This window comes from Marmota monax, unplaced genomic scaffold, assembly GCF_021218885.2.
Source record: "Marmota monax isolate L192 unplaced genomic scaffold, Marmota_monax_Labrador192_F-V1.1 WCK01_AAM20220418_F8-fsc00005, whole genome shotgun sequence".
Classification (NCBI taxonomy): Eukaryota; Metazoa; Chordata; class Mammalia; order Rodentia; family Sciuridae; genus Marmota; species Marmota monax.
In genome coordinates, this window is record NW_026692254.1 from 11,173,879 (window position 1) to 11,189,824 (window position 15,946).

Here is a 15,946-nt window from a genome sequence, read left to right on the forward strand (position 1 = left end):
AAAACCAAAGAGAAATCCTTGAAATGAAGGAAAACAGTAAACAACAACAACAAAAATCAATAGAAAGCATCAACAACAGACTAGATCACTTGGAAGACAGAAGTCAGATAATAAAGACAAAGTACATATTTTTTTTTTGGTGTTGGGGCTGGGAACTAAAACCATGGCCTTGTGCATATGAGGCAAGCACTCTACCAACTGACATATATCCCCAGCCCCCAAAATATATAATCTTGGAAAGAAAGTTGACCACACAGTTAAGATTGTGAGAAACCATGAACAAAACCTCCAAAAATTATGGGACAACATGAAAAGACCAAATATAAGAATTATCAGGACAGAGGAAGGCACAGAGATACAAACCAAAGGAATACACAATCTCTTTATTAAAATAATATCTGAAAATTTCTCAAACATGAAGAATGAATTGGAAAATCAAATACAAGAGTCTTACAGGACACCAAATGTACAAAATTATAACAGATCCACACCAAGTCATATTATAATGAAAATGCCTAGCATACAGAATAAGGATAGAATTTTAAAAGCTTCCAGAGAAAAGTTTCAGATTACATATAGGGGGAAACCTATTCAAATCTCAGCAGACTTCTCAACCTAGATAGAGCTAGGAGATCCAGGAACACAGTATACCAAGCTCAGAAAGAAAATGGATGCCAACCAATAATATTATACCCAGCAAAATTAAGCTTCAGATTTGATGATGAACAAAAATTAAAAGAATTTACAATGAGAAAGCCTGCACTACAGAATATTCTTGGCAATGACTGGGAATAAAAACCACATTTCAACAATAACCCTGAATGTTAATGGCCTAAACTCATCAATTAAAAGACATAGACGGGCAGACTGGATTAAAAAAAAGTAAGATTCAACAATATGCTGCCTTCAACAAACTCATCTCATAGGAAATGATATCCAAAGACTGAAGGTAAAAGGATGGGAAAAAACATATCACCCATGAGGGCCTCAAAAACAAGTAGGGTTTCCATCCTAATATCAGATAAAGTGAACTTCAAACCAAACATAGTCATAAGAGGTAAAGAAGGACATTTCATACTGCTTAAGGGAACCATACATCAACAAGACATAACAATCATAAATATCTATGCTCCCCAAAATGGAGCATCTATGTATATCAAAGAAACCCTTCTCAATTTTAAGAAGCAAATAGATCACAACACAATAATACTGGATGACTTTAACATGGCTCTATCACTTCTGGATAGATCTCCCAAACAAAAACTAAACAAAGAAACTATAGAATTCAACAATACAATCAATGATTTAGACTTAACAGACATATGTAGAATATTTCATCCATCATTAAGTGAATTAACTTTTCCTCAGCAGCACATGGATCCTTCTCTAAAATAGACAATATGTTATGCTACAAAGCAACTCTTAGTAAATACAAAAAAGTAGAGATACTACCCTGTATTCTTTCAAATCATAATGAAATGAAATTAGAAATCAATGATAAAATAAAAAATGGAAGTTATTCCAACATCAGAAGACTAAATAATATGACACTGAATGAGCAATGGATATCAGAAGACATTAGGAGGAGATAAAAAATTCTTAGAGGTAAATGAGAACACTGATACAACATATCAAAATCTCTGGGGCACTATGAAGGCAGTGCTAAGAGGAAATTTTATTGCATGGAGTCCATTCCTTAAAATGATAAAAAGTCAACAAATAAATGACCTAACATTACACCTCAAAGCCCTAGAAAAAGAAGAACAAATAAACACCAAAATTAGTAGAAGACAGAAAATAATTAAAATCAGAGCTAAAATCAATGAAATTGAAACAAAAGAAACAATTTAAAAAGTTGACAATATAAAAAGTTGGTTCTTTGAAAAAATAAATAAAATTGATAAACATTTAGCTGCATTAATGAAGAGAAGAAGACAGAAAATTCAAATTACTAAAATTTATGATGAAAAAGGAAATATCACAATGGACACTATTGAAATACAGAAGATAATTAGAAATTATTTTGAAAATTTATACTCCAACAAAAAAGAAAACCTCAATGACACCAACAAATTTCTAGAAACATATGATCTACCCAAACTGAATCAGGAGGACATACATACAATTTAAACAGATCAATTTCAAGTAAGAAAATAGAAGACACCATCAAAAGCCTACCAACCAAGAAAAGCCCAGGACCAGAGTCTCAGCTGACTTCTACAAGACCTTTGAATAAGAACTAATACCAATAGTCCTCAAATTACTCCATGAAATAGAAAAGGAGGGAACCCTTCCAAACTCATTCTATGAGGCTAACATCACCCTGATACCAAACCAGAAAAACACATATCAAGGAAAGGAAACTTCAGACCAATATCCCTGATGAACATGGACACAAAATTCTCAATTAAATTCTGGCCAATCACATACAAAAACATATTAAAAAATAGTGCCCCACAATAAAGTGGGGCTCATCCCAGGGATGCAAGGTTATTTTAACATATGGAAATTAATAAATGTAATACATCACACCAATAGACTAGACACATCAAAAGACTAGAGTAATATGATTATTTCAATAGATGCTAAAAAGGCATTTGATAGAATACAGCACCTTTTCCTGTTTAAAACACTAGAAAAATTAGGAATAGTAGAATTATACCTCAACATTGTAAAAGTCATTTATGCTAAGCCCAAGGCCAATGTTATTATAAACAGAGAAAAATTGAAAGCATTCCCTCTGAAAACTGGAACACGACAGAGATGCCCTCTTTCACCACCTCTATTTAACATAGTCCTTCAAATTTCAGCCAGAACAATCAGACAGACAAAATAAATTAAAAGAAATATAGAAAAAGAAGAACTCAAACTGTCACTATTTGCTAACAACATGATTCTATATTTAGAAGATCCAAAAGTTCCACCAGAAAACTTATAGAACTAATAAATTAATTCAGCAAAGTAGCAGGATATAAAATCAATATATAAATCAATTGCATTTCTATACATAAGTAATGAATCCACTAATAGAGAAATTTAAAAAAAAAACTACCCCATTCAAAATAGCCTAAAAAATATAAAATACTTGGGAATCAATCTAACAAAAGAGGTAAAAGACTTCTACAATCAAAACTACAGAACACTAAAATAAATAAATAAATAAATAAATAAATAAAGAAGACCTTAGAAAATGGAAAGATTCTGGATAGGCAGGATTATTAATGTCAAATGTCAAAAAATTTGGACATACTACAAAAAGCACTATACAAATTTAATGTAATTCCTATTAAAATCCCAAATGGCATTCTTCATAGAACTAGAAAAAGCAATCATGAAATTCATTTGGAAAAACAAGAGACCTAGAATAGCCAAAGCAATCCTTAGAAAGAAAAGTAAAGCAGGAGACATCACAATACCAGACCTTAAACTGTACTACAGAGCAAAAGTAACAAAACAGCATGATATTGGCACCAAAATAGACATGTAGACCTATGGTACAGAATAGAGGACACAGAGACCAACCCACATGAATACAGTTATCTCATATGAGACAAAGGCACCAAAAACACATATTGGAGAAAGGATGGCCTCCTTGGTGCTGGGAAAACTGGAAATCCATATGTAGCAAAATGAAGTTAAACCTCTATCTCTCACCATGCACAAAACTCAATGCAAAGTAGATCAAGGACCTAACAATTAGATCAGAGACCCTGAAACTAATAGAAGAAAAAGTAGGCCCAAATCTTCATCGTGTTGGATTAGGCTTCCTTAAAAAGAGTCCTAAAGTGCAAGAAATAAAATCATGAATTAATAAATGGGATGGATTCAAACTAAATGCTTCTTCTCAGCCAAAGAGACAATCATTGAGGTGAAGAGAGAGCTTACAGTATGGGAGCAAATTTTTACCATACATACATCAGATAGAGTACTAATCTCCAGGATATACAAAGAACTCAAAAAATGTAATACCAAAAAACCAAACAACCCAATCAATAAATGGGATAAAAAACTGAACAGACAATTATCAGAAGAAGATGTACAAGTGATCAACAAATATATAAAAAAGTATTCAACATCTTTAGTAATTAGAGAAATGCAAATCAAAACTACTCTAAGATTTCATCTCACCCCAGTCAGAATGGCAGTTTTCAAGAATACAAACAATAATAAGTGTTGAAGAGGATGTGGGGAAAAAGGTATACTCATACATTTCTGGGGAGACTGCAAATTGGTACTACCACTTTGGAAAGTAGTATAGAGATTCCTCAGAAAACTTGGAATGGAACCACCATTTGACCCAGCTATCCCACTCCTTGGTTTATACCCAAAGGACCTAAAATCAGCATAGTATAGTGACACAGCCACACCAATGTTTAAGCAGCTGAATTCACAATAGCTAAACTGTGGAACCAATGTAGATGCCCCTCAGTAGATGAATGGATAAAGAAACAGTGGTATGTATACACAATGGAATATTACTTAGAGTTAAAAGAGAATAAAATTATGGCATTTGCAGGTAAATTAATGGAGCGGAGACTATCATGCTAAGGGAAGTAAGCCAATACCAAAAAACTAAAGGCCAAATATTTTCTCTGATAAGTGGATGCTGATCTATGATGGGTGCGAGGAGCATGGGAAGAATGGAGGAACTTTGGATTGGGCAAAGGGGAGGGGTTATGAGGATAGAAAACATGGTGGAATGAGATTGACATCATTACCCTAGGTACATGTACAATTGCACAAATGGTGCATCTCTACACTATGTACAACCAGAAAATTGAAATGTTGCAGTCCACTTATGTACAAGGAATTAAAATGCATTCTGCTGTCATGTACAACTAAGTAGAAAAATAAAAATTAAAAATAATAAAAAATAAATAAAAAATAAAAATGTGATGGTGACAGGTTTATAATGAAGTTGAACACAATTTTTCCATTATTTTTACAATAAACAATTCTAGGACTTTGTGGTGGTGGTTGTGGTGGTGATACATGTGATTTCAACATCATCCCCTATTTGTGAAAGATCTGGCCAGAGTCCAATTCTTTCAAACCTGTTCTCACAATAGTCCAACCTTCTAAATGTTGGAATCTGCTGGAGAAGTGGTTCTCAAATTGTGGTCTCTGGTGCAGCAGCAAGAGCATCATATGATGGCTGTGTATACACATCCATGGGACCCAGATTTCTGTATGATTCTGAAGATAGAGTGGGACTGCCCTAAGGTGATGCAAACCATCTTACAGCACTGGTCCCAGGAGAAAGTAGAAATGCTTTGGGCAATCTCAACAGTGTTCCCCCTGTGGGGAAGAGATGGTTTGCTCATATTGGTGATCATTCCCAAAGATCCTGAGGCTGAGCACATGAAAGAGTAGGTGTTAGGAGTATAGAATGGTGTCAGGAATCATGGTTGAAATTTAAGCCTGATTTTAATCATTGCTCTTTCCCTTGTTTATTTTATAGTGTGGCATTGAGTTTTTTTTATCTCATAACATTGAAGAATAAAATTCATGGACATAAGGTTAAAAGCAAAGTAACATGATTTAAAAGGGTAATAGAAAAAAAAAACAGAGGTCCCAAGGAAGAAGGGGTCCAAAGAAAGTAATACCAAAGAGTGGCTATTGTCTAGAAGTTTATATAAATCTCTGGGTTTAAGGAAGTCAGCTTCCTGTGCAATGATGGGAAGCATTCAGTGTTCATGAGTTATTCATGCAGCCTTTAGTCCAGTCAAAATATGAATCAGGCATTTTTTTCTTCTTTGGAGAGGAATTCTGCCCAGTCACATCAGTCCCCATTTTAAAATAGCCTTATGTATTTTTTCAGCAAATATCTGCACCTGTGGTTTGTTCTCTACTGTCCATGAAGTTACCTATTGGCTCTTTTTCCTATCCTACCAGCCTTATATCTTCATTCTGAATTCATGCTGACTTGGGAGATGCCAGGACAGGGATGTGACAGTACCCAGGATACTTCAATGATGAAGTGGTCATAAAGAACTCTGGAAAACTGAGGGGTTTTTGTGTACAGTATTTCCTGACTGTTAGTCTAGGGCATAAGCAGCCCTGGAGGCAATGAAATCCTGCTCTTCTTTGCCACAGCTATGCTGCTGAAGTCACTATGGGTCATTTGTGGCAGTGTAGAGGGTAATTAACCCATGTATGAATTCAAAAATAAACTAAAAAAATTCTCTGTGAAAATTAATGTTTGGGAAAGGGGAGTGCCCCCCCAACCCACCCCAGCATGTTTTCAAGGAATCTAATTAGCACCATTCATTCTTACATTTTGTATTGTAAAAAACTTTTATAGGATCTAACAACTAATATTTCTGGTGTATTTGCCAGGATGAGATGATGGTGCTGGTCTTGAGACACCTGTGTCGTGGATGGTCCACGCTGAAGTCCATTGTGCCCCTCAGACCAAATGGGATGGCTCCACCAGAGAATTCTGAGATCTCCATTATCTAGGGAGCCTGCACTGGATAGAGCAGCTTTCAGTGCCCAGACTCTCTGGGGAGTGGTACAAAATTCCTGAGCATTCTTCTGGAGAAGGTAAGGTCCTGGGACCCAAGACTGAAGACAAGCCTGTCCCTAAGGACTGAATAGAAGATTATTTACCTCCCAGGACCTCTTGTGAGGGAGCCAACAGTGCAGAGAACTCCAAAGGAAGAAGGGTGGGGGAGAAAATGCTTCAAACAGTTAAGTGTCTGTGTTGGTGTGAGTGGATGTGAGACTGTTTATGGCTGTACAGCTTTGAGCTATGGAATCCATGTGAGTCCTCAACCTGAAGTTCTGTGGTGACTTCATAAGGCAAAATGGCAATTTATGTCCTGTAAGGGGACCTTTGACGGAGCCCAAGGTTTATGTAGGTATTCCTTTAGCCAAGAAACATTCCTTTCCTTTGGGAACACAGCCAGGCAGGACCCTTGTCTGACCCAAATTATTGTTTGTGTTGTGATAAGGATACAGGGAAGGACATGGGAGGATCAGTCTAAACCTATAGTCCTGGATTGTATGATTAAGAATTTTAAGAAGGGCTATTCTGAGCATTCCAGTATTAAGCTGACAAAGGACCAACTCTGCACTCTCTGTAAAATTAAATGACATGCTTTTGGTGTCAATTGGCCTCCAGAAGGCACTTTCCATGTCCCAACTGTCAAGGCAGTGTGCTGTGTTTTCACTGGGACTCCAGGTCACCCAGATCAGTTTCCTTACATAGACTCCTGGCTCCAGATTACCAAGACTTTGCCTCTATGGGTGCAGTTCAGCTTAACTCCAAGGGTCAGAGTGGGGATGATACCCCAAAACCCAGTAACTCCAAAGCCTGCCAAGAAGATTGCAAAGAAGAGTCACTGCCCTCATCACCCACTTGCCCATTGCTCCTTAATAAGTTTCTAAACAATTGGCCTCACTGTCTGATACCCCTCCAACATCTATCTCACCAGCTGATAGTAGCCCCCCTCTGCCAGAAGACCAGAGACCAGAACTTTTAGAGAAACAAATCAGATCAGCTCAACAGCCACAAGCCTTGCAGCTGCCCCTGTATGACACTTGTGGGTCCCCACAGGTCATTACAGAGAGCACTGTTCAAGAAGGGTGCTCCATTTTTTATATCAGCCTTCCAGTATAGCTGACCTCCTGAATTGGAAGAACCATATCCCTTCATACTCAGCAAAACCACAAGCACTTATAGAGCTCCTAGAGTCAATCTTCCAAACCAATCAACCAACCTGAGGAGACTGCCAGCTCCTTCTCACCCTCTTTAACACTGAGGAGAGAAGATGCATTTTGAGGGAGACCTGAAAATGGCTCCAAGAACAGGACCCTAACAAAGAGGTGGATGCTAAATTCTGGGCATGGAGGAGAGCCCTATATGAGAAACCAGTATGGAATCACAACACTGAAGAGGGATGCAACCAGCCAGAGTAGTACCAAAATGTCCTCTTCTGAGATGTCTGGTCAGGTGCAAGGAAGTCCACTAACATGTCTAAAATAGCTACAGTACTCCAAAAGCCCAAAGAGTTTTATGAGAGGCTTTGTGAATCCTTTAGAATTTTCACAACATTTGATCCAGAAGTCTCTGAGAATCAGTGCATGGTCAATGCAGTTTTGTAGCCCAGTCCAGTTCAGATATCAGAAAGAAACTCGAGAAACCAGAGTGGTTGGCAAGTATGAATTCCTCCCAGCTTCTTGAAAGTCTTTGTTAACTGAGATGAGACTACACAGAGAGAGGTGGACAAAGGCATGAAATAGAAGGTGTTCCTCTTGGTGGTAGCATTTGGACATATAGACCAGTTAGATGGCCTGGGCCACCTTGCAAGAGCCAAACAACTGGAAGCCACCCTATACTGCAGAAGGATCAATATGCCTTCTGCAGGAAACTAGGTCATTGGAAATATAACTGCCCAAATTGTAAACAGGCCAAACCCATTTGAAAGAACCTACCACCTAATCAGGTGGGCTGATACCAAGAGGAGCCAGCACCAGTGGCCTTATTGGCCTGCACAGGTTGGACTCAGAATAGGAGAGACTGGGATCTTTGATACTTGGTGCAATGGAGCCCTTGGTCAAGATGACAGTAGCAGATGTTCTTGGTAGACCTAGGCATGGGGCACATCAGAGTCATGCAACCCATCACCACATCACTGGAAAATGAGTTACTATAATAGGACCAACTGTCTAACAGGCAACCAGGCCTTTCTGTGAATCCTGCACCTGTAAGCTGGGGGGACATTTGGTGTCACATGAGTTCCTGTACATGCCAGACTGACCAGTTATTCCTCTTAGAAAAGATCTCTTAAAATTTAGAGCACAAATCACCTTCTCCCCTGATGGTCCTGCCTGCTGCACCCCTTCCCTGACTCAGGCAAAGGCAAGGCCATACTGAGGTGGATGGCACAAGGCATCCATCCTCTGGAGGAGTGCAGTATGTTTCTGGGAATGAGCTGGTTTGTTTTTGTATTCCTGTTAATAAGTATAGTTGTGACTTCTCATATGACCATTAAGTATGAAGTAAAAAACATGACTTTCCCAATTAATACAATTACTTCTAAAGACTTAATCTGTTTGCTCTAAATGCAATGATTCAGCTGTGGGACATAAATTGTTAATGTTCAATGAGAAAACCCCTGTAGGAAAAACAGTCAAGGAAGTTTTTGAGAAATTAAATTAAAATCTAGAGAAGAAACATTAATATTAAGAAGACAGATTAGTGCTTAGTACTGGGCAACTTGTTCTTGTTCCTGTGCACAATGGTATGGTGCTCTTATTCTTGTTTGATTAAAATTAGTAGCCTCTCTTTTCAAGTTAACCACTTGCCATATCTGTGGTGCCGGTTCTAGTCAGTAAGTCAAGAAAGAATAATCAAGGTATAGGCCAATAGTCTGGGCCATGTCTAACTATTATTAAAAGCTAACTAAGCAGAAACAGCTCAAAGCAAAATGTGAACTGAAAGTAAAAATGCTTGCTTATGCATAAGCCAAGATACATTCTTTTTATCTAATTGTAGATACATAATGTTTTGTTTCTTTGAATAATTATTCCTGTTTTGTAACCACAAAATACTGTGAGCCTGCCAAAATAAAAAGTATATATGATTAACTTCACACGTAACAATTGGGATTCAACACCTTCACTCTGTGTCTGTGTTTTTTCTCCGCCACCCTTCGCCAACTCCTCACCATCCGTTTGTCTCCTGAAACCCCTGCTGGAGCTGGACTCTGACACTTGCCCGTATGATCTTAGGGAAGGGACCCATCATGGTTATGGCAGTTATATTACCATGGGAAGATGAATGCTCTAAATCTGACTGCCACTGAAAATTCTTCCTCCTTGCTTCAAGAGTTCCCCTCAGGGGAGGAGGAAGCATCCCGGCACCAGCCAAGCCAGACCGGAGGAGGAAACAGCCCAGCGCCAGTTAAGCCAGACGGGAGGAGGAAGCCTGGCGCCAAGCCAGACTGGAGAAGGAAGCCCAACCCCGCCCCGTGTGCTAGTCCGGAGGAAGCCCATCAACCCTTAAAACCCATCAAAGGGGGTGTGGCTACCAGCATGGTTCTGCGGCTGATCCAGGTACCTGGTTTCCAACTCCCCCACCCTTAGCTGTGATAACTCAAAATATTTCCCACAAGCCTTTGGGGGTTGTAGCTATCAACACAAAACAACAACTGTACAGGCACCTGGTTTCTACCTCAGAGACTAGAGTAGGGAAGATACAGGTGGAAGCTCATTTCCTTTCACACTGGCTATACCCCCACCCTGAATACAGAGGCTCAAGCTAGGAATAGACAATGCCACCTACTGGAAGCAAGGAAAACAGTGTTCTGAGAGACTTTTTTTTCTCTTTCTTTCTCTCTTTTCTTCTCTCTCTTCCACAACTTCAACATATGTGAAACCAAGAAGTGTGCATGAACAACCGAATTACCAAAGTAATATAATATAGAGGAATTGCATATACCCCACCTTCCCCCCATTTTTTTCTTTATTTCTATCTTACTTTCCTTTTCCTTCTCTCTTATTTCTCTTTTCTTCCTTGTTATTTTTTTTTCTTTTTTTTCATTCGTATTCTCTCTATCCCACTTTCAATCTCCTAACTTTTGCTATCTATATATAGGGTAACTATCTAAATACAGATAGGAGGTTGAGTCTATACATTCTTCCATAAATTACCAGTCTATTGGTTAGAGTTCTCCAAAGGTGCTAAGTTAGTTTAACCTCATACCCTCACTCCTTTCCCTCTAAGTATAACTTCCTTTGTCTGAAATTAAGTTTTCTATATGCCACCAGATATGGTATGCCTTTTATAAAACTAATGAATATATTCTTAAGAATAATTAAAACCAATATCTATAGACTTAGAATCTAACTATAAATGTATTAATAATGAAAACTTGTGCTTAGATGATGTACTGTTGATATTGGGAACTGTTAACATTGTCTTTCTCCGCAAAAGAGGGATTTTGGAGCTATACAAGAACAATACAAATATATAAGGGGAAAAACATTACCACAACAGTTTCACAAAGCTAGAAAGAATCATGAGCAGTATGAAAAGACAAGGAAAGAAAGGACCACAAACAATACAGGTCAATTCAACATTAGATGAGGTAATATCTGCAGCTGATGGAATGTCAGACAAAGAGTTCAGGATAAACATGCTTCAGATGATCTGGAGTCTCAAGGAAGACATTATACAGCAAAATTCAGACAATGAAAGATCACTTTGACAATGAATTACATAAACAAATCCAAGAAGCAAAAGATCAACTCTATGAGGAGATAGAGGATATAAAAAACAAACAGAAATCCTGGAAATGCAGGAAACAATAAACCAAATTAAAACTCAAATGAGAGTATTACCAGCAGAGTAGAACACTTAGAAGATAGAACTTCAGACAACGAAGACAAAGTTTTTCAACTTGAAATGAACATAGACAGCTCAGCGAGAATGTTAAGAAATCATGAGCAGAACATCCAAGAATTATGGGATAACATAAAGAAACCAAACCTAAGAGTTATTGGGATACAAGAGGGTATAGAGGTCCAAACCAAGGGAATGAGCAATCTATTCAATGAAATAATACTAGAAAACTTCCCAGACTTAAAGAATGAAAAAGAAATCCAAATACTAGAAGCCTACAGGACACCAAATGTACAAAATCATAAGAGATCCAAACCAAGACACATAATAATGAAGATGCCCAACATACAGAATAAGGAGAGAATCTTAAAAGCCACAAGAGAGAGGAAGCAGATTACATTTAGGGGTAAACCAATCAGGATAACTGCTGATCTTTCAACACAGACTCTGAAAGCTAGAAGATCCTGGAACAACATATTTCAAATGCTGAAAGAAAAAGGGTTCCAACCAAGAATCATGTATCCAGCGAAATTAAGCTTCAGGATTGAAGATGAAATAAAAAACTTCCATGATAAACAAAAGTTAAAAGAATTTGCAGCTAGAAAACCAGCTCTTCAAAACATCCTTAGCAAAACATTAAAGGAAGAGGAAATGAAAAATAACAATGAAAACCAACAGTGGGAGGTAGTACAGTAAAGGAAAAACTAATCATAGAGGAAAAACAAATCATGTTAAGTAACATACATAATCAAATATGGCTGGAAATACAAACCATATCTCAATAGTAATCCTAAATGTTAATGGCTTAAATGCACCAATCAAAAGAAATAGGCTAGTAGAATGGATTAAAAAAAAGATCCAACAATATGCTGCCTACAGGAGACTCATCTGATAGGAAAAGACATACACAGACTGAAGGTGAAAGGTTGGGAAAAATCATATCACTCATACGGACCCCGGAAGCAAGCAGGGGTGTCCATACTTGTATCAAATAAAATAGACTTCAAGCCAAAGTTAATCAAAAGGGATAAACAAGGACACTACATACTGCTCAAGGGAACCATACGCCAACAAGACTTGATGATCATTAATATATATGCCCCAAACAATGGTGCAGCTACGTTCATCAAACAAACTCTTCTCAAGTTCAAGAGTCAAATAGACCACAACGCAATAATCATGGGAGATTTTAACACACCTCTCTCACTACTGGACAGATCTTCCAAACAAAAGTTGAATAAAGAAACCATAGAGCTCAATAATACAATTAATAATTTAGACTTAATTGATATATACAGAATATACCACCCAACATCAAGCGGATACACTTTCTTCTCAGCAGCACATGGATCCTTCTCAAAAATAGACCATATATTATGTCACAGGGCAAATCTTAACAATTACAAAGGAGTAGAGATACTACCATGCATTTTATCTGATCATAATGGAATGAAATTGGAAATCAATAATAAAATGAGAAAGGAAAAATCCTATATCACATGGAGATTAAACAATATGCTACTGAATGAACAAAGGGTTACAGAAGACATCAAAGAGGAAATTAAAAAATTCTTAGAGGTAAATGAAAACTCAGACACAACATATCGAAATCTCTGGGACACTATGATAGCAGTACTAAGAGGAAAATTCATTTCATGGAGTTCATTCCTTAAAAGAAGGAAAAGCCAACAAATAAATAACCTCACACTACACCTCAAAGCCTTAGAAAAAGAAGAACAAATCAGCAGCAAATACAGTAGAAGGCAAGAAATAATTAAAATTAGAGATGAAATCGAAACAAAAGAAACAATCGAAAAAATTGACAAAACTAAAAGTTGGTTCTTTGAAAAAATAAATAAGATTGATAGACCACTAGCCACGCTAACAAAGAGAAGAAGAGAGAGAACCCAAATTACTAGCTTAAGGGATGAAAAAAGCAACATCACAACAGACAATTCAGAAATACAGAAGATAATTAGAAATTATTTTGAAACCCTAAACTCTAATAAAATAGAAGATAGTGAAGGCATTGATAAATTCCTTAAGACATATGAACTACCCAGATTGAGTCAGGATGATATAAATAACATAAACAGACCAATATCAAGTGAGGAAATAGAAGAAGCCATCAAAAGACTACCAACTAAGAAAAGCCCAGGACCGGATGGATATACAGCAGAGTTTTACAAGAACTTTAAAGAAGAACTAATACCAATACTCTACAATCTATTTCAGGAGATAGAAAAAGAGGGAGAACTTCCAAATTCATTTTATGAGGCCAATATCACCCTGATTTCCAAACCAGATAAAGACACCTCAAAGAAAGAAAACTACAGACCAATATCCCTAATGAATTTAGGTGCAAAAATCCTCAACAAAATTCTGGCAAATCAGATACAAAAACATATCAAAAAGATGGTGCACCATGATCAAGTAGGATTCATCCCTGGGATGCAAGGCTGGTTCAATATACGGAAATCAATAAATGTTATTCACCACATCAATAGACTTAAAGATAAGAACCATATGATCATCTCGATAGACGCAGAAAAACATTTGACAAAGTACAGCATCCCTTTATGTTCAAAACACTAGAAAAACTAGGGATAACAGGAATTTACCTCAACATTGTAAAAGCTATATATGCTAAGCCTCAGGCTAGCATCATTCTAAATGGAGAAAAACTGAAGGCATTCCCTCTAAAATCTGGAACAAGACAGGGATGCCCTCTCTCACCATTTCTATTCAATATAGTTCTCGAAATACTGGCCAGAGCAATTAGACAGACAAAAAAAATTAAAGGCATTAAGATAGGAAAAGAAGAACTTAAATTATCACTATTTGCGGATGATATGATCCTATACCTAGAAGACACAAAAGGGTCTACAAAGAAACTACTAGAGCTAATAAATGAATTCAGCAAAGTGGCAGGATATAAAATCAACACGCATAAATCAAAGGCATTCCTGTATATCAGTGACAAATCTTCTGAACTGGAAATGAGGAAAACCACCCCATTCACAATATCCTCAAAAAAAATAAAATAAAATACTTGGGAATCAACCTAACAAAAGAGGTGAAAGATTTATACAATGAAAACTACAGAACCCTAAAGAGAGAAATAGAAGAAGATCTTAGAAGATGGAAAAATATACCCTGTTCATGGATAGGCAGAACTAACATCATCAAAATGGCGATATTACCAAAAGTTCTCTATAGGTTCAATGCAATGCCAATCAAAATCCCAATGGCATGTCTTGTAGAAATATATAAAGCAATCATGAAATTCATATGGAAAAATAAAAGACCCAGAATAGCAAAAGCAATTCTAAACAGGAAGTGTGAATCAGGAGGTATAGCGATTCCAGATTTCAAACTGTACTACAGAGCAATAGTAACAAAAACAGCATGGTACTGGTACCAAAACAGGCGGGTGGACCAATGGTACAGAATAGAAGACACAGAGACCAATCCACAAAATTACAACTATCTTATATTCGATAAAGGGGCTAAAAGCATGCAATGGAGGAAGGATAGCATCTTCAACAAATGGTGCTGGGAAAACTGGAAATCCATATGCAACAAAATGAAACTGAATCCCTTTCTCTCACCATGCACAAAAGTTAACTCAAAATGAATCAAGGAGCTTGATATCAAAGCAGAGACTCTGTGTCTGATAGAAGAAAAAGTTGGCTCCGCTCTACATATTGTGGGTTCGGGCTCCAAATTCCTTAATAGGACACCCATAGCACAAGAATTAAAAACAAGAATCAACAAATGGGACTCACTCAAACTAAAAAGTTTTTTCTCAGCAAGAGAAACAATAAGAGAGGCAAATAGGGAGCCTACATCCTGGGAACAAATCTTTACTCCTCACACTTCAGATAGAGCCCTAATATCCAGAGTATACAAAGAACTCAAAAAATTAAACAATAAGATAACAAATAACCCAATCAACAAATGGGCCAAGGACCTGAACAGACACTTCACAGAGGAGGACATACAATCAATCAACAAATACATGAAAAAATGCTCACCATCTCTAGCAGTCAGAGAAATGCAAATCAAAACCACCCCAAGATACCATCTCACACCAGTAAGATTGGCAGCCATTATGAAGTCAAACAACAACAAGTGCTGGCGAGGATGTGGGGAAAAGGGTACACTTGTACATTGCTGGTGGGACTGCAAATTGGTGCAGCCAATTTGGAAAGCAGTATGGAGATTTCTTGGAAAGCTGGGAATGGAACCACCATTTGACCAAGCTATTGCCCTTCTAGGTCTATTCCCTAAAGAACTAAAAAGAGCATGCTACAGGGACACTGCTACATTGATGTTCATAGCAGCACAATTCACAATAGCAAGACTGTGGAACCAACCTAGATGCCCTTCAATAGATGAATGGATTTAAAAAATGTGGCATTTATACACAATGGAGTATTACTCAGCACTAAAAAATGACAAAATCATAGAATTTGCAGGGAAATGGATGGCATTAGAGCAGATTATGCTAAGTGAAGCTAGCCAATCCCTAAAAAACAAATGCCAAATGTCTTCTTTGATATAAGGAGAGCAACTAAAAACAGAGCAGGGAGG